We start from the raw sequence: 24860 nt of genomic DNA on the forward strand, positions 1-24860 counted from the left end.
TTAGAAAAGAGGCCAAAGTATTATTTAGAAATACATTTTAATATTATTAATTAAATTTCATAACATTGCAAATTGAAAACTTGAACAGTGCAAAACTTTGACAAAGGAAACACTCATTAAATAACTATCAGGCTCTGTAATAGACTTGTCAGTGGAGACTGCACCATAATAACATTTACACTGAATTTGATAGACCCATGGTTTTACACGTTTTGTGACGTGACAACTGTTCTCATATTAAGCCACTTGATTATCATACTGAAACCTAATTGAAGGAAGTCGTTTAGAAATTACGCGCATCTTAAGTACAACTTCCCTCAGCTCATGAGTTAGAGGTGTCGTCATTGCTGCGCTCGACTCACAGTCACTGCGCCAAACTTTTAAAGAGCGGTGACGCGCACGCTTACGTTGCTTCTGAGGGGAACTATTTTCTACAGCGGTGACGTCGGGGGAGCTACTTCAGTGCGACACACAACAAATAGCCGGTTTAGCACTAACGTTTGCTACCGTCATAATTTATCACTTTACAGCGACTACAATGTTTTGCTATATCATGCATAATTTATTGCAAGAGCACGACCATCGGGACAAACATTTACCCGCCCCGTGGCATGTATCCCTCCAAAATTAAGTCGCCGGGGAAATATTTTAGTCGCATTTGGCGAGTGGCGACCGCTAGTTTACAGCCCTGCATATACATTACAAAACGATAACAATATCCTGTATAAAAGATAAGTTTATACATATGTATGCACACATACTCACATTTGATACATACTCTACAGTTTGTAAGTGTGCACTGCTCTAGTCTAACACACACTGTCTTCATCTTTATAGGCTTGTAGCTTCTCTGTTGCCTCCTCTGATAAATGTTTCATCAAGTCAGCTTGCATCATTTCCAATTCACTGTCAAAAAAAGAACAAACATTAAATGAAAGGTTTCAAGTAGATGTTGCAATATTCTTTATTATAGATGAGAATGGGTATATTTCATTACACATTGAAATATGTCTATCATCAATTCTTTATATATTAATCTTACCATGGTTCATATTGTGGGCCCCTTCTGAACCTGGCCACAGCCTCTGGCACTGTCAATGTGTACTTTTCAACCAGGGTGTAGACTGTCACCTGGACAGGATTATTGACATTTGTTAAATAAAAAAACAGTCACAACTGAATGTAGCCTTTAACTATGTTATGTCTAGTTTGATATCACATCCTTATGACGCTCTTAGAGTGCAATAGGCTATGTAAGATTTGACAAAAGTAAAAAAAAAAGGAATATTCTACAACACAGGTCTGAATGCTCTGGACAATTTTGAGTTTGTCAAGCACCCCACAAGCATTAAAAAATGAGGAAGGTTTTAATATTAAACATCTGTATTGTTCCATTTCAAGGTTCTTTCATCTATCATTTATCTATCTATCAAGTGTGAGGTGTGATATGAAAAACCAGTATGTACAATATGAAGCACAGTGCCAATATTAATAAATGTATGTAAACAAAACAATCATGTCGTACTTCTGGCAAAAGGACATCAAAAATGAAAGCAACCCAATCTGTCAGCTGTCTCGCCCTTGGCGCCCTTGGTCTGAGCCATTGGATCCTCCGATTGGTTGTGTGCCAGCTGAATGGCCGTTCTGATTGGCGGTGTGCTAGCGAATCACCGCGGTGTGTGGGAGGGACGGAATACTGTGTGCGCTTTGTTTTTCTATGCACTCCGTTCCGTCATTCCCCGTTTTCATGTTTTGCAGTAGTGGCACCAGACTAGTTGTTACGTCCGTTCAGGACAAATTAATTTGTGTAAGTTTGGTAATGCCTCGCTGCATGTTTAGTATGCAGCTGTTTTTTATCGGAAATAGTTAAGTTTCGTTTTGATCGAAAGTAAAAAGAGTTGCATGCATAAGGTTCTCGTTTACAACTCACAACACAAGCGCCACCCGCTTATTGCATCTCGCGCAAGCGCAGAATGTACGCTACTGTGGCGTAGGCAGCACGTCGAAGCGGTGTGTTCAATGCAACTTTTCTGCCGAACGGGTCAGACAAGAGGCAACGGAGCTGTCGGAGAGTGGTCGGATAAGGCAGTTGGACGTCTGGGCGGTGTGTGGGGGCCTTTATGACCAAGAACAGGAAGGAGACAACTTGGTCAAGTTGTTCATCCTCAAAATAAAGGGTGCGCCTCTCCTTCCCGTGCTCCCATGCTGACAGAAGATCCCCGGTTATGATAGCCTGAAACTGTATAGGTTTGTGTTTTACTGTAAATTTGAACAACAACCTCAAACAAACTTATCACGGCACAACACAAATGCTTGTGGTCAAGCTCTCCATAATACTAATATTGCACATGAATGTCACAGTCGAGCTGGTGATCCTTATCAAAGTTACCGGTTTAATGTCATTACTAATTTTAAATTGCTGCACTATACCACGCTAAAAGTAATGTTTTTGAATTAGCGGGTTAATATTACAGCGGAGTCACAATTTTCAAGTTATTTCTGGCTACATTACAACAGCCACAATTTCTAGCTTAGATTTATCTACTTGGGTCAACCTTTTAGGATCGTTTAGGATAGAAATACATACATATACGTTGCATGTCATTTACCAAACGGGCAAATAAATAAGTTCCCAGTCTGGGATCAGTAAAGTAATTCTACTTAAGTAACCCCCTCTGAACCCCCTCCATCTTGCTAACGTTACCTTGTTTGGTTCAGTTTCCACAGCAACGGGCTAGCCTCGTTCTGTCTGCCCAATAATATTTAATACTGTGGATAAAATATATAGCTTACTTGCTTTGTTCATCGCCCCGGGTAATAATATAACTATGTGCAGCAATTGTATACGTGTGTTACATTAACTAAATAAAATATAAGGACACTTACAGTCTGGATACGATCCGCCATTTTTCGTTTTTGAGACATCTCTTGTGTATTTCCTTGTTCTGTTCTTGCTTTTGGCGGGTCTCATTCTACATCTCGCGTGGTTCAACATGATTTACACAACTACACGTTACGCCTAGAGTCCTAAAGAGAGAGAGTAGCGACCCTAACGACAACGAAACCTGCGACGTCCCATAACAACAACAACAACAACAATGGCGGACTACATGCTCGTGTTCGTGCCGCAGAAGATATTGAGCCTTGCAACTTACTCGCCTTGTAGTTGAGTGTGAGTCGCAGCAGCAGTTCGACCTCATTACCGGTCCACACAAACGATTCTGCTTTCCTTGCACTGGCCATTTTCATCTTCTTCTTGTTTTGTTCGGTTTCTCCGTCTACTGTCTGTTTGTTTACAGCGTCCAAGCTTAATGTGCCTCCTCCATCTCTTCTTCTCCGTTGTTGGTGAATGTCAAGCCTAGAGGCCTGGAATATGAACTACAGCGTTTTCGGTCGTTTTCAGTGAATCTGTATGGACGCAAATATTCTTGAAACAATGCCGAGGAAGACGGAGGAAAAAAAGATCGTTTTTGTCCATGTGGACGGCCCCTGAGACCCGTTTTCAAAAAAGTGCGTTTTCACGCGCTGCGTTTTCAGGATCTGTGTGGACGGTCGGCCAAAACAATGCAATACGTGCGTTTTCGCAAAAGAGCGTTCTCGTCTGGACGGCCCCAGTCTTGATTGGCTCAGCTCCCTGTAGGCTGTCCAAGTTGTTTCATTTTGCCAGTGTTGACGAGAGGAGGTCAAAACTTATGGAGCCAGAACGGTTTTCAGTACTGAAAAAATAAACATTGTCATTGAAACATTTGTATTGAAAACAGTTGTATTGGCATTGAAACAAGTATTGGCACTGAAAAAAGAAAGTAATTCAAAAAATTCAAATCCGAAAATCTAATCATTTTATTTTATTGGGATTTTTTTGTATTTTTCAATGACGATCTTCAGATTTTTTCTTCATGTCACTTTTTTTTCAGTGACAGAGTTTTTTACAATGTCAGTTTTTTTTCAGTGTCACTGATTTTCAGTTTCAACTTTCTGTCGATGTTTTGGTGTCGAGAGGGAGGGGCCTGAGGGGAGGGGCAAGTAGAGCGTTGTTTGCATATCATTTGAGAAGGTAATGGCAGCAGCCTGTGGGAAGGCGGGGCTGGACGGTCCAGCCATAATACACCATGTTAGGGCCCGTGTGCCGGCCGTCTCTGGGCAACACTGAGTCCAACTACGTCACGGACTTTTCTTCAAGCTCTCTCCTGATGTGTCCAAGTCTCTGTGTATCTGGTTCTGTCCCGGAGCTCCCAAGCTTCGGTCTCTATATGCATATGGAGTGTGGTAGTAGTACCGGGGCGCCGAGCACGGAGCATTAGCCACAGTTAGCACAACAGTAGAACAGCCTGTTGTTCCGAGCCGGAGCTGCAGCGCCGACCGCAGCGCTCTGGTCTGCTCTCCGAGCTCTGTGCCACCGCACACACATAATCTCACTTAAAGGGTAACTCCACCAATTCTACTTAGTTAAAGTGTGGTCAGACATGAAGCAAAGAAAGGATGAAAGAAGATGCCCAGGAATAACAGGTTCACAACTAAATGGTGAACACATGAATGCTTTATTAGTATATAACCAGGGTTTTCCCTGCCATTATACGGCTTAGGCGCGGCGCCCAAGCGTTTTTGCCTCCCGCCTAAGCAGGGTTCTCCCCAGACGGTGGAACAGCGGCGCTACGCCGTTATACCGCTAGGTCAGCGGCGCTATACTCCGCGCGTGACGGTGACGAGCGTCCCTCCCCCGGCTGACGGCGATGAGCGTCCGTCCGTCCCCCGGCTGGCGGAGTTGGTGACCGTCTGTCCGTGTCCCCCCCCCCCCCGGACTGACGTTGACGAGCGTTCGCGCAGATAAGGAGCAGTTTGAGTCATTAACATTAACTCAGGTCAGCAGAGGAACTATTGATCTATATCAATTAGATGAAGATAACAGATGTAATGTGTACTTATTTCTAAAGGTGAGGGCTCAGAGTCCACAGTCCACAGGGCTCAGAGTCCACAGCTTATATGAGGAAAACAATACCGCAGATACACATGGAGAAGCGTCTGTCCTTTTGTCTGTCCTCCCGACTGTACCTCACACTTCTTCCCGATAAACAGTGTCTGTCACCGGCAAAAAGCTTTAAATCACCGAGTGTTTGTGATGAAAATAAATCACAGCGACCGCCAGCCCTCCATACCGAGACTTCAGTGAACTTTCCCCCAGAAAACAGCCTTCGTCCCGCGAGTGAGGGAGTCAGGCAGCTTCCAGTTTACTGATGGTGATTACATAATTATGTAATTTAGCGCGAAAAACGTAACTTCGTCACTCTCCAGGATGTTTTGTGGGTCAGGATCTCAATCACGACACATTATAACAGCATCCATATGCAGGGCCGCCTTAACCTAATGTTAGGCCCCGGGGCTGAGAGATTTTGTAGGCCCTCCATCCCCTCGATTTATAGTCTCTTTTTTGAAAAAAAGCGTAATATCTAGGTAATCTACATCACAAAATGCAGTAGTTTCTTTCGAGACATACAACAGTGAATTTTTCCTCTTTGAGCCAGAAAACACCAAAATATTGTTATTAACATATCACTGAGCCCACTTGAGCATAAACACAACACGCTTTTTTTAACAACCACACACAGCAACTTATGGTGATAATAAAACCAAAATGTGTGCAAATATGATTTCAAACTATATTATGAAAAACATCACTAACCATCATCTGTCTGCACAAACATTGAAAATAACTACTAACAGTATAAGCGAAGAACAGCAACAGATCAAAGTAGAAGCCTCTTCTCTGGCCTCAGCGGGCCCTGTCAACCAATCACATGCACCTGCACAGACACACTCCATTCAGCCCCATGGATAGCAACATGGCCAAATGCCAGGTGCCAAAAAGATGAAACTGAGCAACATTTATAGAAGGTTTGCAGTATAATCTTAAAACATAATTTAATTTGCGGAAACAAAAATATATTCTGTGCTCAATAAATGTATTTGCATGTTTGCTTGTATCCATTTTAAGGTGCAATAATAACCTCTGCGCTCTCACAGACTCTTGCTGGCTGCGCTGCAGATCACTCACTCTTGCTCTCAATCTCTCCTTCTGTGCGCTCAACTTCGCCTGCACACTGGCTTAAGTTAGCACTGCGTTAACAACAGCTAATCTGAATTTAGGGTCTGATCTCTAAGTCTGCCACTGGGTTGACTTTGTGGCACATTTATATGGCTGTGCCAGATTGAGCGAGTATTCGCCATCATTGCTGCACTCTGTCCTCTGCTGCAGCGGCGCAGTTACGCGCGTCTCCGAGTGACACCTCCATCCCGATACAAGTCCAGCAGGCTCCACATTGATATAGTAAATAGCTACCCGCAGTGTCTCCACCTTGCTGAGTCGTTTGTCTTTCAGCTCCTGCGGCAGATGCTTTCTGAGCCGCGCGTGGCCTTCATTTACGCAGCGCACTCGAGCCGCTCCTTTTGCGGATGAACGCAGGCTCGAAGGAGTAATCACACACGCCGAGGAGTCCGTGAAAGGAGAAATACGATAACCGTGTGTAAGGTAAACTCTGGCCGTGCACGGGGTCGAGGTATGCGGCGTCCAGGTGGAAGGGCAGTCCGAGTCGGAGCGCATCCTTGTTGTGCGAGAAGCCATGAAGAGCAAGCGTGGACATATGAAACAGGCTCCACAAACGCCTCTCTATTAATTAAAAAGGATAGAACATGTTTGCATGGGGTGTGATCCGGGGCAGAGAAGTAGCCCTATCTCTCTCATCAAGATACAAATTGTTTGCATAATGTTCCGACGACAACATTTGTAAATTGACTGGCATTGAGTGAGGCCCGCGGGCCGCCAATTGCCCCTGATCTAGACAAACATCTAAGCAAATGTGCATTTCTCTTAAAACAATGCACAACCACAACAATTTAAAACCTGCACAACCTATAAATACAGCACTTTCTTACCAGTTTAGAAGTGCTTTCGTCTGGTCTTGCCGACATGATAGCATCTTTACTTTGACAGGACTCCGGTCCCATTTTCGCCCAATAAGCGCGCACTTTTGCGTCAATATTGTTTCCCCAGCGGCCCGGGTCACTGTTACATGGGTCATTTGACTCGTCTCCCCCTGACTGCTTTGCAGCCTGGTCCTCTCTCTGGGGCCCGAGTGCTCCACCCTCCCCCTCCCATCCACTGCTGCGGGCGGTCCCCTGCTCCTCTCCAGCTACATCCACCTGCGCGGCCTGCGGCTCCTCCGCTCTCTCCGGTGTGTGAGATAGCGAGCTTCCCCTGGTGCTGGCTCCATCTTCAGCAGCAGCTGGTTCAAAAAAGCTTTGGGATCCTCTTCAGTAATTCTTTTTCGCGCAACTCTTTATAATAACTTTTTTTCTTTTCTGGGCACCACTCTCAAACGTCCTCCCCGACATTTTCCACTAAATGTCACTCAATCATAGGGACACATCCCATAACTAACTATAGACATTCTGATAGGTCAGCCCACGGGCCATAGGCTATGAGGCCACGTGGGTCACTCCTAAGTTGGATCAATCAGCAGCCACGTAACGTGCGATTAGAGTGATTGACAGAAAACCTGACAAGTTACAAAACAATATGATCTTTTCAGCTCATCGTGAACCTGAACTTGGGAGGCCCCTGGGCTTCAGCCCAGGTAAGCCCGTGCATTAAAGTGGCCTTGTCCATATGATAATAAACTCTCCGCGGGTTTTGATTGACAGGGGGAAACCTGTATCGTCACGCCTCTTAAGGAGCCGCGGCGCCGGCTTTCTGTGTGAATTACACAGCGGTTCATCTTTAAGGCGGAGATGCTTCACTCTGTGTGAATTAACATCGGCATAAAGCGTCTTCTCTGTGTGAAAGGGGCTACAGTTAGTAGTGTCAGCATACACCGCAGTATTTAAAACTTAACGGTGATCTACTGTGCACTTAACAACCACGAACATGTCCACAAGTCTCGCAGTCACACACATTGTATACAATGCAACCACGCAATTTGAGGGATGGGGAATGGTGCCAGGAGCATTAGTTGTGTATCTTTTCAATATGGCATTATTAATGCATTAAATTATTTAAACACCAGACCTCACGTGAACGTTTACCACCAAAAATGTAACAGTGTAGCTTTTTAAGTGTTAATTACATTTTATCACAAGTTTATGTTTTCTATTTTCTTCTCTCCGCAGCACCATCATACCTTGTTCCTGTGTGTCTGCTTGCAAACCAGCGCCTTGGATTTGTGTACCATTTCAAATAAATTCAGTTGACTGTAGTTGTGTTTCTTTGAGTCAAAAGAAATGTTTGTGTTTGAATACAATTAGACCCAGCCTTTAACAGAATACAAGCTTACTTTATTCCCAGTCATTTACCTGCATTAGTATTTATTATTGAGTTTGATTTGATATTTTATCACCACACACTCAATTGTAAAAATCTTACTGATGTTTCAATGGCTAAATTATGATATTAAGCCTAATTGCTTTAGATTGAATTACAGTGTAGGACAAACGAATGGCAAAACAAAGTGTCTTGTTAATGTCGCACATGATATGTCCATCTTATGAGATGTTTGCTGACATCTAAAGAAGAGTGAGAAAACAATCCTCAGAGCCAACTTCAGGCACACCACTTGAAGTGACAATGCTGAAGCTCACGGTGAGGGTCATGTCTTCACTGTCCTGGCTTGATTCTAAAGGGAAAAGTAAAACAAAACACACACATATGCAAGAGTATACAAAATTACTAACACAACTCACTAGCAATGATAACACTGTTAATGAATCAGCTGCCTATGGTATCCTTTAGAAACATTAATAAAGGTTTTTAATTTAACTGTGTGCTGTGCTGTTTATGGTACTAAAAGCACTGAATAGGACACTCCACAGTGTAGCCTTCTTCAGGCACACCACTTGAAGTGACCATGCTGAAGCTCACGGTGAGAGTCATGTCTTTACTGTCCTGGCTTGATTCTAAAGGGAAAAGTAAAACAAAACACACACATATGCAAGAGTATACAAAATTACTAACACAACTCACTAGTAATGATAACACACTGTTAATGAACAGCTGCCTATGGTATCCTTTAGAAACATTAATAAAGGTTTTTAATTTGACTGTGTGCTGTGCTGTTTATGGTACTAAAAGCACTGAATAGGACACTCCACAGTGTAGCCTTCTTCAGGCACACCACTTGAAGTGACCATGCTGAAGCTCACGGTGAGGGTCATGTCTTTACTGTCCTGGCTTGATTCTAAAGGGAAAAGTAAAACAAAACACACACATATGCAAGAGTATACAAAATTACTAACACAACTCACTAGTAATGATAACACACTGTTAGTGAACAGCTGCCTATGGTATCCTTTAGAAACATTAATAAAGGTTTTTAATTTGACTGTGTGCTGTGCTGTTTATGGTACTAAAAGCACTGAATAGGATACTCCACAGTGTAGCCTTCTTCAGGCACACCACTTGAAGTGACCATGCTGAAGCTCACGGTGAGGGTCATGTCTTTACTGTCATGGCTTGATTCTAAAGGGAAAAGTAAAACAAAACACACACATATGCAAGAGTATCCAAAATTACTAACACAACTCACTAGTAATGATAACACACTGTTAATGAACAGCTGCCTATGGTATCCTTTAGAAACATTAATAAAGGTTTTTAATTTGACTGTGTGCTGTGCTGTTTATGGTACTAAAAGCACTGAATAGGATACTCCACAGTGTAGCCTTCTTCAGGCACACCACTTGAAGTGACCATGCTGAAGCTCACGGTGAGGGTCATGTCTTTACTGTCATGGCTTGATTCTAAAGGGAAAAGTAAAACAAAACACACACATATGCAAGAGTATCCAAAATTACTAACACAACTCACTAGTAATGATAACACACTGTTAATGAACAGCTGCCTATGGTATCCTTTAGAAACATTAATAAAGGTTTTTAATTTGACTGTGTGCTGTGCCGTTTATGGTACTAAAAGCACTGAATAGGATACTCCACAGTGTAGCCTTCTTCAGGCACACCACTTGAAGTGACCATGCTGAAGCTCACGGTGAGGGTCATGTCTTTACTGTCCCGGCTTGATTCTAAAGGGAAAAGTAAAACAAACACACACATATGCAGGAGTATAAAACATTTCTAACACAACTCACTTGCAATGATAACACACTAACCGTAAAGGGGACGTTTTCAAAGGTCAGTGAGGATCATGGATCATGTCTTCACTGATCAGCCCAAATCAAAAGAGAAAAAAAACTGTAAACCACACACGAGTATACCATAGCACTGCTAACACTCACTTGTAATAATTATTAGTGTTTTTTACATTTTGTTTTGCAGACGAGCAGACAGGGAGCCAAACAAGAATTCGAGGGTGTGTGGTTGCCATTTCCCCAATGGCAAGAAAAAGGGCCCATGTCTTTTCCAGTGGTCCAAGACTACCCCCAGCCAACCAACCAATACATATAGCCAGTCCCCTGACCACACCGACCACACCTATTGCAAGGTGGCAGGATCCGAGACTGCAGTGGAGCCCAACCCAGGACCCGACGGAGGTGGAATGAAGGAACCAGAGGACGTTGTCTGCCAAGACTCTAGGCCTGTCAGTGGAAACACTATGGTCTATTCCCCTACAGGTCTGACAGACGACGTCATAAGGATGGAGACTGGCCTACCGGATAAGGCCATGTTCAGACGGGTGGTGGGGCTTGTGCAGCGCTTTGAGGGCTCCATGATCTATGCAGCGGGCTGGAGGGTTGAAGGGATGGCGATGGAGTCCCAGGTGTTCATGGCCCTAATGAAGGTTCAACAGAACTACACCCACCTGCACCTGGCCCAGCTGTTCTCCTGCAGCACTTCAACAGTAGCAAATGTGGTGAAGACTTTCATACATTTGCTACACAACTTACTTTTCAAGACCATGATGGCAGTTGTACCCAGTCACATAAAAAACAGGGAGAGCATGCCTGCATCCTTCCTGCCCTCTGCCAGCAACTGCAGGATCATAATTGACTGCACAGACATCCAGGTTGCAGCTCCAAAAGAGATGGACAAGGCCAAAATGGTCTATTCGGCTTACAGAGGGATGCACTCCTTTAAAGTGCTGATTGGGGTTGCCCCTAATGGGGTGATCACGTTCTGCAGCTCCCTGTTTCCAGGCTCTGTGTCTGACAAGGCCATTACGAGGCAGTCAGGCCTACTTGACCACCTTGAGGCTGGCGATATGGTCCTGGCAGACAAGGGGTTCCTGATTGCTGACATTGTGCCAGAGGGCTTATCTGTGAATATCCCCCCTTTTCTCAACCACGGCAAGTTCACAGAGAGTGAGGTGAGGGCAACAAAAGAAGTGGCACGCAACAGAATACATGTGGAGAGGGCCAATGCCCACATTAAAGATTTTCGAATCTTAAACATGATCCCCTCCTTACTTAGGAGTTCAGCCAACGTACTGGTGCAGCTGTGCTGCGCACTGGAGAACCTGCAACAGCCACTAATTAAAGAGATAGTATTACGGCTAACTGAGACCAATAAATAAACAATCAGCCGCGGTGGGCTGAACACGGGAGAAATTGTTGATGCGCACACTTCGCTTGATTCTTGCTCTTGGAGCACCTTTATTTTCATGTCACGGCAGCACACAGATGCTCCAACTGCTTGCAAACGTCCGTGCAAGGTTAATAAGGTAAAAGGAGGCACAATGTGATGTGATAGCGCAGCGGTCAACAGAAAATTTCACCCCCGTGGCTCACCCCACACCATGTTCAAACACCAACTGATGAGACCAGGTGAGTGCAATCACAAATAACCACGGATCACACGCCCACAGTGACACACACCCTACCCACGCACCAATGTAGTGTCCACATCCACAAACCAACCACACACATAGACTTACATACGGCTCCTACAGATAGGCAACACCCTTTCTGTCACCTAATATGTGACATTCCTCTACCTCTTTCTCTTTTCTTCCCCTGCTATTCATCTCCCTCTGAGTTCTGAGTTTTGAGACAAAAAATTGAGTCTGACTGAATCACTGAATCACTAACTGACCACACCTTTGTACCTTAATGTTACATTTAGTTGGTATAATGTAATGCACATGTAATGTAAAGGTTATTAACTCCTATAGTTTGAATCTGGATCATTAGCTTCCCTGCTTATTAAACAGGTACTGACAGGAAACGCGACGAGAACGCTGATCCACCCAGCAGGGGCTGGCTCCCAAAATTATTGGAACATGCACGAAAGAACTGATTGAATAACAAAAAAACTAGGTACATACTATTTACAGATTTAGTTCTCTCTACTGACTGTAGGAGACACTACTTTGATAAAAAGGGATAATTAATTACTGGTAATTAACTAATTACTGGTAATCAATTATACCCTTAGACGGGGCACCACCTCCGATGATTCTCTGTGCGACTAGCTCGGAGGAAACTAGCCAGAATATTAACTGTCCAAGTTTGGCTTGAACACAAAAGATCAGTCTCGAATTGATCTGTTGAATTTCAATTTGCTCCTATTCTGAAGTCATGAATTCTTTCCACGATACCATCGATTTCCCACTTCAAATTTTTTATTTATTTATTTATGTTGTTTATTTCGGGCATGTCAATTCATAAACATCACATTTCATCATTGTTCAAATAATAACACACAATAACACACAATAATAACAATGACATACGGTTAAATATATTTATTTACTAAATAAAGGCAGAATAAGGAATGTGAAATAATGATTAAAATGGGTGACAACATTAACAGAAATGGTGGAATTATGAAATAAAATGAGGACAAGATGAATTTTAAACGATGGTGGGTTTTAGTGTATAAGTAACCGATAATTTACCAATACAGAATTAATGCTTATCCTATCGAGGCGATATGGCGAGGGCTTTGAATTTGTGATAAAGGTCTAAAATATATATATATATATATATATATATATATATATATATATATATATATATATATATATATATATATATATATATATATATATATATATATATATATATATATATATATATATATATATATATATATATATATATATATATATATATATGAAGCTTACACAAACACCAACTCTGATCTCATTCGAGTGTGACTCTTGTCGTGTGGGATGTTAGCCTACTTGGTGGAAGAAGAACGGGGTCCCGGATTCTGGACGGCCTGGAGTAGCTTCGTCTCTGTGCAGGGAGGCGGTGGCGGTTTCAGAGCCGCTGGAGAGCGATGCCGTCCCGGTTCACCTGAGGACAGCTCCTGGCCCAGCAGTGTTCTTGCTTGTGTGCGCTGGAGGCGGTCGGAGACGATCGGATGCTCTTTCTCCTCTAGGCTGTGGATGTCTTCACGGCTTCTTGAGCAGTCAACTGCGCCGACTTTATAATAATCACGACTTCTGGTCGGAGTCTCTTTCTTGAGCTGGTTATTGCGGAGCTCCGAACATATCGATTAGGTTCTTGTATAAAAATAACGGGGAAAGAAACGCCGGCCGAACGATCTGTCTTAGTTACTAAATACAAGAACAATTAAAACTGCAAGCAGTGATGAACTGGCCCTCGCAGTCCGCGCGCACATCGGGGCATGCCGCCTTCCAAACGCGCCGCGGCTTAAGCCCCGTTGCTCAGTCGTTGTTCACGGAGGCGGCAACCGCCTGCGTTTGGGACAGTGCACGCCGGGGGTGAATATCAGCCTCTTCTCCCAACGTGTGTTTGTAACGCGGTGGGTTGCCCCTGCCAGCATTAAGCGCTTTCAGTTGAATTCAGAACAACTTCGTGCAATCCACAGAAATCCAAATGGACTACAGGTGAATGATTTCTAAAACATTTAATAATCGGGTACGTTTTGACAATCAATTCTGCACCGTTACGTTGTGTGAAGTGTTACGGCCTTCTCTTTGCCTTTGTCTGGAATTCAGGCACGGACACCTGTGTTTTTGCAGGGAACAGATTGGAAGTGGGACAGAGGGGGGGGGTTGTGGCTTGCAGTAAACTTCCTCCGCCCTAAATTCGAACCCAGGTCCACTGCATATGTGGCATGCACTCCAACTACTCGACCACCGGCGCAGATAAGACACAGCCTTCTGTTGTCACCGTGAAGGCAGGAAGGCAGCGCATCATAGGGGAGGATGGAAGTGGAATGCCACAGATTTAGATAGGTAGTGGAGTGCAGCCAGATGTGATTCTTCCTTTTGGAAAGGGACAGCCGTCAAGTGACCAGGTTTGACGAGCGTCCTGCAGTAGCGGTGTTTAACCAAAGAACTCACTCAGTTGTTTCATATCGCAGTGGAATCCACTTTGTTCATTGCGTAAGAGTTGGGCAGAATCACAACTACACACATCTTGTTGTGTGCCACATTGACAGGGCAGACACAACACGCAAATGGCATTCTTAGCAAATTGGCTTATTTGAAAATTGTGTGCTGTGGCTCACTACCACTCACTTATCCATTATGTGGCTCAACCCATTACGATGCATGCCACATGCAAATTCAGAAAGAGATTTGGGATCGACTGTCAGACTAAAAAGGACGCAAAGATTAAGGATCAACAGCAAAGATAATCTTAACTGATACTACTAAAATAGAAAAAAACTACAGGACTGCTGTCTGTTAAGTATGTATGGAATGAAATTATTATAAAACACTATGAAATAGTTCTTGTCAATGATTTTAATGTTCAATTGAATGTTTTATGATTCAGTGATTTCATATGAAATACCCAATGACATGTTTGTTTCTTCTTTTTTGTTACAATGAAGTCAGTTTAAATGTGATAAAATAGTTTTAACGTCATTGATTTTCACGGTAAATTAAATGTTTTATGATTCAATGATTTCAATGTTAGATATGAAATACTAAATTACAGGTTTGTCTCATCTTGTTTGTTGCAATGAATTAATTAGAGTCAATATAATTTTGATAAAATGTCGACATTTATTTTGCTGGTAAATTAATCCAAATAGTATTGAAAAGTTGATTGAAACGTCAACCCTGTTATTCTATTCAACCCTGTTACAGTGAGTTCAACCCTGTTACAGTGAGTTCAACCCTGTTATGTGACAGATTTTCATACATTTTTGGATATTAAAAAGAAATATTTGAGAAATCTTTGTTGAACTGTGTGTAAACTGTAGAGGACAACAAGAAAATATATAAAGGTCTAATCTAATCTTAATGTCATTGCATATTTTCATAATATATGGAGGCCGTATTTACATGAAGGTATCATATCCTACTTGACATTCAAATTAGTATTACTAAGAATAAAATGAAATGTACTTACAATATATTCTTAAAACAAGGGACAGATGATTACCAAGGATCTCCAAGAATTAGTTTGAATATGTTTTGAAATTGTATTCACACAGAGATCACATTGTCTGTTACGGGGTTGAATTAAAAATGGCTAACATGACAAAGAAATTCCTAGTAATGTTTGGCATTCCACGTCTAAGGTGGGAAACAGTATTTTACCAGAGGTTCAAGTACTCCTTTATCAGATGCAATGTTCAGAAGTACAGTAATTTATGGTCTTTTTTCAAAACTCAGAGAACCCAAAAGGCACCCGTTACAGAGAATCACCCATATATTATTAGCGTTGGAATACGCAGTACAATGTCCAACATAACATTAGCATAGGCAAAGCATGCTAAACAGCATGATGGCTTGACATACTGACTGTTAACCACAGCTGTGTTTTGTGTTATTTAAAGATCCCATATCATAAAAAACACGTTTTCTCTACTCTCAACATATATAAGCTGGTCCTCCCTGAGCCTGCCAACTCCCAGAATGAGGATTCCTGCAGCCCACTAACTGGTAACAAGGCGCACCTACAGGATGTTCAGATTCTGCTCCTTACGTTATGTAACGAAAGGAGTCATTATCATAGGCCGACCTCCTCTGCGCGGTGATAGGAGATGTCAGAGGGGGGCGCGTTCATCCCCGCGGTGAAGTTCGGTGTGTCCAGCAGAGAGACAGCAGTGTTTCACAATGTTGTCGCTCAGAGCTAGACACGCAATTGCTCTGTTGTTGGTCGTAATAATCAACATAAGTGCCTATATTCTGTCCCAGCTACAGAACAACAGACCGGCAGAGACCGTGGTTGTGTTTCCTTTTTAATGACAACGTGCCGGCTGCGGTTCGTGTTAGCTTGTATGTGTGTGCTAACCTCTTTACATCGGACTGCTTCAGTAACGAGGGTCAGTACAACGCTGTCTTTGCCTCGGCACCGATCCTCGTAAAACGATCAGTCTCAACCATACCGGACGCAGCAACTGCACCCGAGCCACCTTTAATTGTCGCCGCGATTTGATTACAGTTGCCGATGAGTATGGTGAAGTCAGCTGGAAATTGGCTAACGAGTTAGCTCCACTTCGGTCCGCTGTGCAATGGCGTTTGAAGCGAGTGTGATGTTAATGATATTACGATGGACCTTGGTTGTCACAGTAGAAAGTCTGGACACATGTGCAGACTGGAGACAGAAACTATGCGAACAGTGGCCAAGAGTTTGAAGACTGTGTTTGAGACAAACACAGCTTTCGCTAGCTGTTAGCCATTAGCGACACTATAGTAACTGTAACAACACATACACACAAACTAACATTATTTAGCCACACTTACCATTCTGAAACGTCCTGCTGCAGCCGCAGAGTCTGTACTTCTTCAGAAGCCTCTCCTTCTGGGTCCGATTCTGGGTCAAACTGGTTCGGTTGAGCGAAAAAATCTCCGCGAGCCATAGTGCTACATCCACCGTAAACATTAGCGCATGCCATTAGCATAACGGGCTTCCTCAGAGTGACAGCATCCAAAGCTCCCCAAGTACGCGTCGACAGACGGAGCTCATTAGCATTTAAAGGTGCAGGCACAGAAACAGAGTGCTCTGATTACAGCTCAGCAGACCGACTTTTTGACAGCTGGAATGCAGGACCACGGATGTGTTTGGGGTAATACATATCGAATACAGAGTTGTTGGACCTCTGACAGCTGTGTGACATTGATGAAAAACAGTATAATATGGGACTTTTAACCAAAGAAATGACTCAGTTGTTTAAAATGGCAGGGGCAGCCACTGTTTTCATCGTGGAAAAGTTGGTCAGAATCACTACTACACACATCTTGTTTTGTGCCACACTGACAGGGCAGACACAACACACAAATGGCATTCTTAGCAAATTGGCTTGATGGAAAATTGTGTGCTGTGGCTTACTACCACTGGCTTATCCATTATGTGGCTCTAAACATTACCCTTCAGTTATTCCATGTTGTAATGTGCAATTTAGACAAAACTATCTGCAAATGCCATGTACATCTGACTATGTTTGTGATCAATGCAGATAAATGAGTGTCAAATGATGCTTCACTTGCCTTCTTTCAAAAATGTATTTATGGCTGTCTATGAATGTCATGCTTTTGATCTAAGTTCTCCTTTGTTTGCTAGTTTTTATTCCATAAAGTGCATGCAGCCACATTTTGAAGTTTCAATCAAATCTGATAAATTTGAGGCTGACTTCCTGCCATGGAATGAAATTATTATTAGCACGAAGGACACCTGTGACTTGAAAGACAACACTGCCATCTAGTGGCGACTTGTGTCACTCACAGCTTGTAGGAGCCCTAATGGAATGAGATTAAAACTAATTTATGTTTCCAGTGGGTAGGGCTATGGATATGACAGAGTATTGATGCACAGATCTATTCATGGGGACTCCCTCTCGATTCCCTCTAGATTTGGCCTAGATAGGAAATAGTATGAAGGAGTTATCAGGACTTGATGCTTCATGACGAAGGATTGTTATGGCGGGCTCCGCAACTGTCAGCAGGAATGACGTAGGATAAAGATTTCTATAACTTTTCATCTTCAAGGTCAGAGGATGCTACTGAGTGACTTTGAAGTCGGTGGTGTTACATCTGTAGGAGGAGATAATTTAAGTACGAAGATTGGCGATATTTCAACATGGCGGCCAAAAGCAAAATGGCAGACTAAGTATTGATGCTGAGATTTTTTCGGGGAGACAGCCTCTACAGTTAAAAGCAGTTTGGTGTGGATAGGAAATTGTATGTTGAAGTTATAAAGTCTCGATGCTTGACGGCGTGAGGAAAAAATTGTTTCCACGGCCCTCCCACTAAAGTTTGGCGCAGCTGAATGAATTCCATAACTTTTGTTCTCCAAGGCATGAAGAAAATTACTGAGTTAATTTGAAGACTGTGGTGTTTAAGCTCTAGGACAAGATAATTTTCAAAGTAGGCATGAATTGGACAAAAACGCCGCCACACATCTAAATAGCTGACTTCCTGTTGGACTGACACTAGGGGTCCCACTGGGTTTTTTGTGCGTCTGGTCATGAGGAATCTACGTATTGAATTTCGTCCTTCTACGCACTTGTGGGAGGCGGGGATAAACATTAGGGGGCGCTACAGAGTCCGCAGGTCACGACCACGCCCATTGACAATGCAGGATCGCTATTTTCGCTTAACGTGACGCAAATTCCAAATTTGGAGAGTTTTCGATTATGTTCGGGCATCCAAAACTGCAGTCGATGTCGGATCGGAATAATAATAATAACGAAGAATAATTCTTCCAATTACAATAGGGACCTCACAGGTCGATGACCTGCTCGGGCCCTAAAAATAGCTTCTTCTAGCTTACTGAGCTGCAATACTTGATGGTATAAAGAAATATAAAAAAAGAGGATTAATCCCGTTCTTGCTTCGGTTTCAAAATGGAGTTATTTTCAAAATAACGACGCGTTGTTTGGGTTAGGCTCTTAAAGCAGCTCAAATGTCCGGAGAAAAGTCCGGAGTTGCAAACAAAGCAAAGTATGGAGATTAGGTTTGAAAAAAATATATAAGTTTACACGCGTGGCAGAAAAGATTAAGCAGGTACGGGTTACGAAAAAGAGGAGAAAAAAAGAGAGCGAGCAACGTGAAGTCTGCTCTTTTAACACTTACGCTGAAGGCAGATTTGGGGGCGGACTGGCACGTCACTTCCTCCGGTGACGTCACAGCTCATGTTACAGCTCATATTACTTAATAAAATATATCAACGGTTTAACGTTTTAAGATCACTTTCGACTTATTCACCTAAATCCACCATGGTCTTTACATCAACCTTTGTTATATGAAAACATGAAAAGGACATGACAGGAATTGCCTGATAAAGTAAAAGGGAAGTCATTGGTTATAACAAGTCACACACACACACACACACACAAGTACATAAGTTTTTAACGGCACTGATGGCTTAAAAACATTTCGAAAAGGGTTAGCTTAATTTTTGGTACAAGTATATATGTTGGAGGTAGGTGATCATATTTATAAGCACAAACATAAAGTCCGTCTGTTCCAGAAACTCTCCTCTTAACTATACACGGACTTACCACTAGGTGGAGCTGTGGCTCCATCACACGTTCAAAGATTAAATCTGAAATCACTAACTATAGTTTCCTTGAACTCAGAAAACAGGGGGAAAAAGTATGTTTGGGTTCTCATCAAGCTGATTAAGCGTATGTTGTCCTGCAAAGAATGAAATTACATTTTAGCAGTAAGACAGAAATCAAGGTTCTTCCTTTCTCCTGCTAGGAATGTAGAGACACTTTGGCTGGATGAGTGTCGTAATTCACACGTGTGGCACTTTGATGGCTCATGCCAGATGTGGAGGCTATCTGTTGATGACAGGCCTGGTGTAACAGATTGGGACCTTGTTTTTCCAAGTGACCACTGCGCACTGAATTATAAACAGTCCGTCCAGATGAACAAAGACCAGATGTTAGAGGAGACCTTTCTGAGTCTCGGATGTCCAGAGTTTTGTTAACACAGAGCCTATATAAGTCAGTGAAGTGGAGAACTTAAGGTGACAAATGGTCGTCTTCCACCTTTCCATGATAACCCTTTGGGTCTGGTGGACCCCCCTGTGAACTCAGGAGACCGTTCCTTCTTGCTGGCAATGTTTATTGCCCAGCTCATGTTGTCTTTCAGCATCAGAGTGTGAATGGAGAGAGGGGGAGGGAGAGAGTCAGGCCATTAGGGTGTCAGAGAAAGCGGATCAGAGGGAGATCTGTGTGGACATGAAGATCGCATCTCTGTGATATAAAGATGAGACAAAGGACATGTTCCTACATGACCAACACTGGGAGAATGTGCTGCTGGTAGAACTCCTCAAGAATGAGGAGGTGTTGTCCCCACGCAGGGTCTTTGGGGATGGGGATGGCCACTGTCTCCTTAGTGGTCCACACCACAAAGTAGCACAGGTTAGGTGGAGCTGACCTTGGACCTGGTGCCAGTATGTGTGGGTCCTCTTGAGTGCAAAACCCTGCCCCTCCACACAGAGACAAAAAGACGGCGACTCGACAGCCTCAGCGATGGTGGAGTTGCGCTGGCTGTATGGGCACTTCACCTCTAGCAGGGCAGATGTTCCAACAAGATGTTCCCAGGATGCCTGATTTGCTCAAAAAGAGTCCACAATCAAGCCTGTTGAAAGGCTTTCACCCCCTCTTTCTCATTCATCACACCCCAGTTCACAGCAAGCACGCCTTCCAAATTCTGTCCTCCAAGCAGCCTTTTCATGAGGGATAGACAGGGAGAAGCAGACTGCCGTGAAAGAACCACTCCAAAATTGCTGGCTGTTAACCGCCCCTGTCTGTGCAACTGCCATTGGGGATTTGCCCATTGGCCCACGGTGGCTGTCTGGATGGCCAGACGTTGCTCCTCAGTGAGCTCCAATGAAGCAAGGACTCCCTCTAGCCCCTGGCCCTTGAACTCCCTCACCAGCTGAGGCACCGTGGGACGAGCCTGATGCTGGGGCTCTGGCTCTGGTGACAACAGCCATGCCATCCTGCATTGCATCCCCTGGAGCTCTGACCTGAACCAGGCCACATCCTCCACACTGATGTCTCTGGCTAGAGGGTTGAAGGTCTCCTCCACCTGGGGATACAGCTCAGACACCGGCAGTGTCACTTTGGCAGTGGCAGTCTTTTTCCACTGACACTCCACGTCCGTCACGCTGAGCTCCCGCATAGCAAAAATGGCAGTTGCTACTGCATGGCTGCATTTAAAATCACCCACTGAGCACCCACGGGAGGACCTCAAAATGCTGCCATCATCATGCAGGTAGATCTGGGGGGTAGACTATTAATTATGTGATCGTGGTTAGGTGGATCGCAATATGCAGCTTGTGTTTTAAAAAACCGTTGAAAACATCTTAGACGATGGACAACACCAGCGGGAATAGATGGTTCATAGCCTGTTTAAGTGTGCACTTTGCTATGTGGATAATGCAGTGTGGTTACTGTTACTTGTGTTTTTCTGTTGGGAAGTGTTACGACCCCAGCTCGTTGGGGAAGGGGAAATAACATAAAGAACCGGATGGAATTGGTTAAGCAAAAATTAAATAGTTTTATTAATAAGGAAGATAAATTTAACATGAATCAAACGCGATAAACTAAGGGAGGAGGGGGCTATTCCCAAATAAAAATACAAAAAAACAAACAAAAATACAGAACTGGAATAGCACCCTTAAGTCCGATGTAGGAAGAACAATGTTTCACAGAAATTGATTCAAATACTGGCTCAGGGCCGTCCCGGGTGTCTCACACACACCAAAACAAAGGAAATAACCCAACAGTACGGCGCACAGGCCGAGCCAAAATGGCTAACAAACAATAGTTAGTGATCACGCTCACAAGACAGTCTAAACCTCCAAACAAATGCTCAACGCAGCAACAAACAGGGAGACAAAGGGGCCAACTGCTCACATCAAATCACAGCGCCCTCGAGTGACTCTCTGCTGCTAATTTTGAACAGGTGTGACTGGCAACGAGCTGAGGCAGGATTGGGCAGTTGAACTGGAGCAGAGCGACCCAATCACAGCGCAGGAGGGCAGGCAGACTGAGGCAGGCAGATGAATAGGTAGAGGGAGGAAGACCAGGCAGGAACCAGAGACACCAATCAGGAGCCAGGGCTGGCACACGCCATCTGCATACTAGAACTTGAGGACAGACACCGGGGCAGGGCATAACAGCCAAGGGCTGTGACAGGAAGAATACATAGACTTTAGGGAAGGTTTAACGTTGCGTTTGATGCATGCTCGTATCGGGAGCTTCATTTAGCTACGAGAGCCACAACACAGTCATCTGGCTAACAAAATATATGAGATGATGCAGAGTGGGTTTGGATATATTTGGACTTGCGTGTTTTGCTGGGTAAAACAGTAAACAGACTCTAAATCAATCTTATCGCAAGCCACTACAGCACTTGCAATTTGTTAGCTAGTTAGCTAGTGGGTCCTAACACTCACCAAAACCTTGTAACGCTGCTCCCTGCGACTCGCGTGGACAAGACCGATCATCTCCCCATTAGCATAGCTGAAGGTCTCTACATGCCCCGATTTATAATGAATTTCGCCTCTTTCTAGGCTCTTATTCTCCCCTTGGAAAAAGCCGGTAAAGTGGAGCAGAGAGATCGCCATATCTGTTTCAGAGTTCCGAGTAAGGGTGGTGACGTATATCATTCGCGTCTAGAGCAGCGAAGGGCTGTAGTTCACAAAGCGGCCTCACACAAAACATCATCAAGCTTCTTCACGCTAAATTGTAATCATCTTTGCATGGAAAATTATCTTTAAACACCACAAATAACATATGTGAAATTCATGGCACAATTCAAACGGGACCAGAAAATATTTTTTATCTCTCCATTGACTCTTGTTCATAATAATCCGCATCTGAGGTCCCATTTACCGGAAACGGAAGGGCGTGACTTCGCCACTCTATTGAGAGCCGGAGTCACGCCCCTTTCTGTTGTCCTCATGGGAAATTGTACATAAGTCAATAAGGAGAGACAAATACATTATGATCCTGTTTGAACTGTGCCATGAGTCATACATGATGCTTGTGAATGAAAAAAAAATGTCCAATGCTGTGTTCCGATATCCATACTTCCATGAGTACACTTAAAACTAGTACACTATCCGCACTTACTAAGTACCCAGATTTCAGCAGGTGAGTGTTGTTCCAAATCTAATACTCCGTGGTGCACTTACCGGAAATTACGATCGTGACAGCCGCTGCGGCTCGTCACCCGCCAAAAACATCCCGCTTTGAACGGTGAACAAAAGACATCTACGGCTTTACTTTTTAACAATTACAATCATACAATCCTGCAATATGGCTCCGCTGCAGGTGCTGTTGTCTCGGTAGCTATTTAAAAAAAAAAAAATCCGAGCTGAGCGCCTCTGCCTGGCTCCGCTTCCTCCGTGCGTAAAGTGTACATCGTTGCATCGTTTGCCGTTATGAGGGCAACATCCGGGTCCTTTAAGTACACTTCTTTTCGCCGCGATCGATATCGGAACACCATAAGTACTCAAACTAAGTATAGTAAGTACGGGAAGTATGGATATTGGAACACGGCACAAGTCAATAAAGTGTCAGTTTGTTGTAATTACAGTAAGACCTCATGTACTTTTGTGTTGAAGCGCTCAGTGAACTACATCGTCTCATCAACACACGTCACCAACACCAACATGGAGCCAACTGGGCTCAGAAAAGGTCATAAAAAGATGAACATCACAAAGACTCTGCTCATATTGTCAACTGCAGTTCTGTAAAGGAGAGCTGGCTCTGGCTCAGTTCTGTGAGCTGCTAATATACAGGAGCAGCTCTACAGTGTTTAAGTTATGGGTTTTGGTGAGCGTTCCCGAGACGACGTCACTAGCCTCTTTCACACTGCCGTTTGCATGCGGGGATCCTGCGCCAAGTCTCCGCACCCGCCTCTGTGTGAAAGTTTTAGATGCGGAGAGGGGGGAAATTTCGCTCCGGCGCTGAACCGCCTCTGGAGGTAGTATCAGGGCCGCATTATTGGTGAGCCGTCCCAGTGTGAACGGATAAGCCGGAGGCGCGGAGCGGGGGCGTGTCGGTCTGACAGTCTGATAACTGCACAGGTCCTTCACTCAACTAAATACAGAGAAATGTCTCACAAAGCAACGTTACATAACCGAACAAAAGTAACGTTGTAACTGTCCTTAGCAACTTATATGAGGAAAACAAATACCACAGCTGTACGTGGAGAAGCGTCCGTCCTCCTGTCTGTCCTACCGACTCTTCGTCACATTCCTGCCCGAAAAACAGCGTCTGTCACCGGCAAAAAACTTTAACTCACCGAGTGTTTGTGATGAAAATAAATCACCGCGACCGACCGCGACCGACTTCACCGAACTTTCCCCCAGAAAACAGCCTCCATCCCCGCGAGTGACAGAGTCAGTTAACTCTGTCACTTTCCAGGTGGGTCAGGATCTCAATCACTACATATTATAACAGCATCTATGTGATTATAAACTGTCCGAGGGTTTAGATTAACAGGGGAACACCTGGGGGAACACCTGGGGAAACACCGACGTCATCAACATGACGTGTACCGTCACGCCTCTTTAGGAGCCGCAGTGCCGGCTTTCTGTGTGAATTACACATGTGAAGGCGGAGATGCTTCGCTCTGTGTGAATCACCATCGGCGGAGAATTGCCGAACCACCGCTCCGGAGATAATGCGGAGAGGCTGTTTAAAAACGGCTACTGACAAGACTGTTGGCTGAGAAGTTCTTTATAATGACGTATTTTCACAGTCTGATATTTCATGACAAACTTTATTGACTCAGAAAATTACGTTTTAAATTGACAAACATCAACTGTGTGATTCATGACACAATTCAAACATTATCACAATATCATTCTCTCTTTTCTACGGAAACCGAGAACGGCCATGGATTTGTATTTTCTTTTATGCACTGTTATCTCATGATAACGACTTATTAAGTCGTTATCTCGATATAACAAAGGTTGTTTTCTCATGATAACGAATTAATTATTTCGTAATCTCCATAT

General features: G+C 43.7%; 1 long non-coding RNA gene across 1 annotated transcript; it reads right to left on the bottom strand.

Annotated features, from left to right (window-relative positions):
• Positions 1-8303: 8303 nt before the first annotated feature.
• Positions 8304-16902, bottom strand: LOC115578201 (uncharacterized). The gene is made up of 2 exons (XR_003983397.1): positions 16616-16902; positions 8304-10067 (listed from the first exon to the last, which is right to left on the bottom strand). It is a non-coding gene; the product is annotated as an uncharacterized LOC115578201 (long non-coding RNA).
• Between the last annotated feature and the right edge of the window lie 7958 nt (positions 16903-24860).

This window comes from Sparus aurata, unplaced genomic scaffold (genome assembly GCF_900880675.1).
Source record: "Sparus aurata unplaced genomic scaffold, fSpaAur1.1, whole genome shotgun sequence".
Lineage (NCBI taxonomy): Eukaryota > Metazoa > Chordata > Actinopteri > Spariformes > Sparidae > Sparus > Sparus aurata.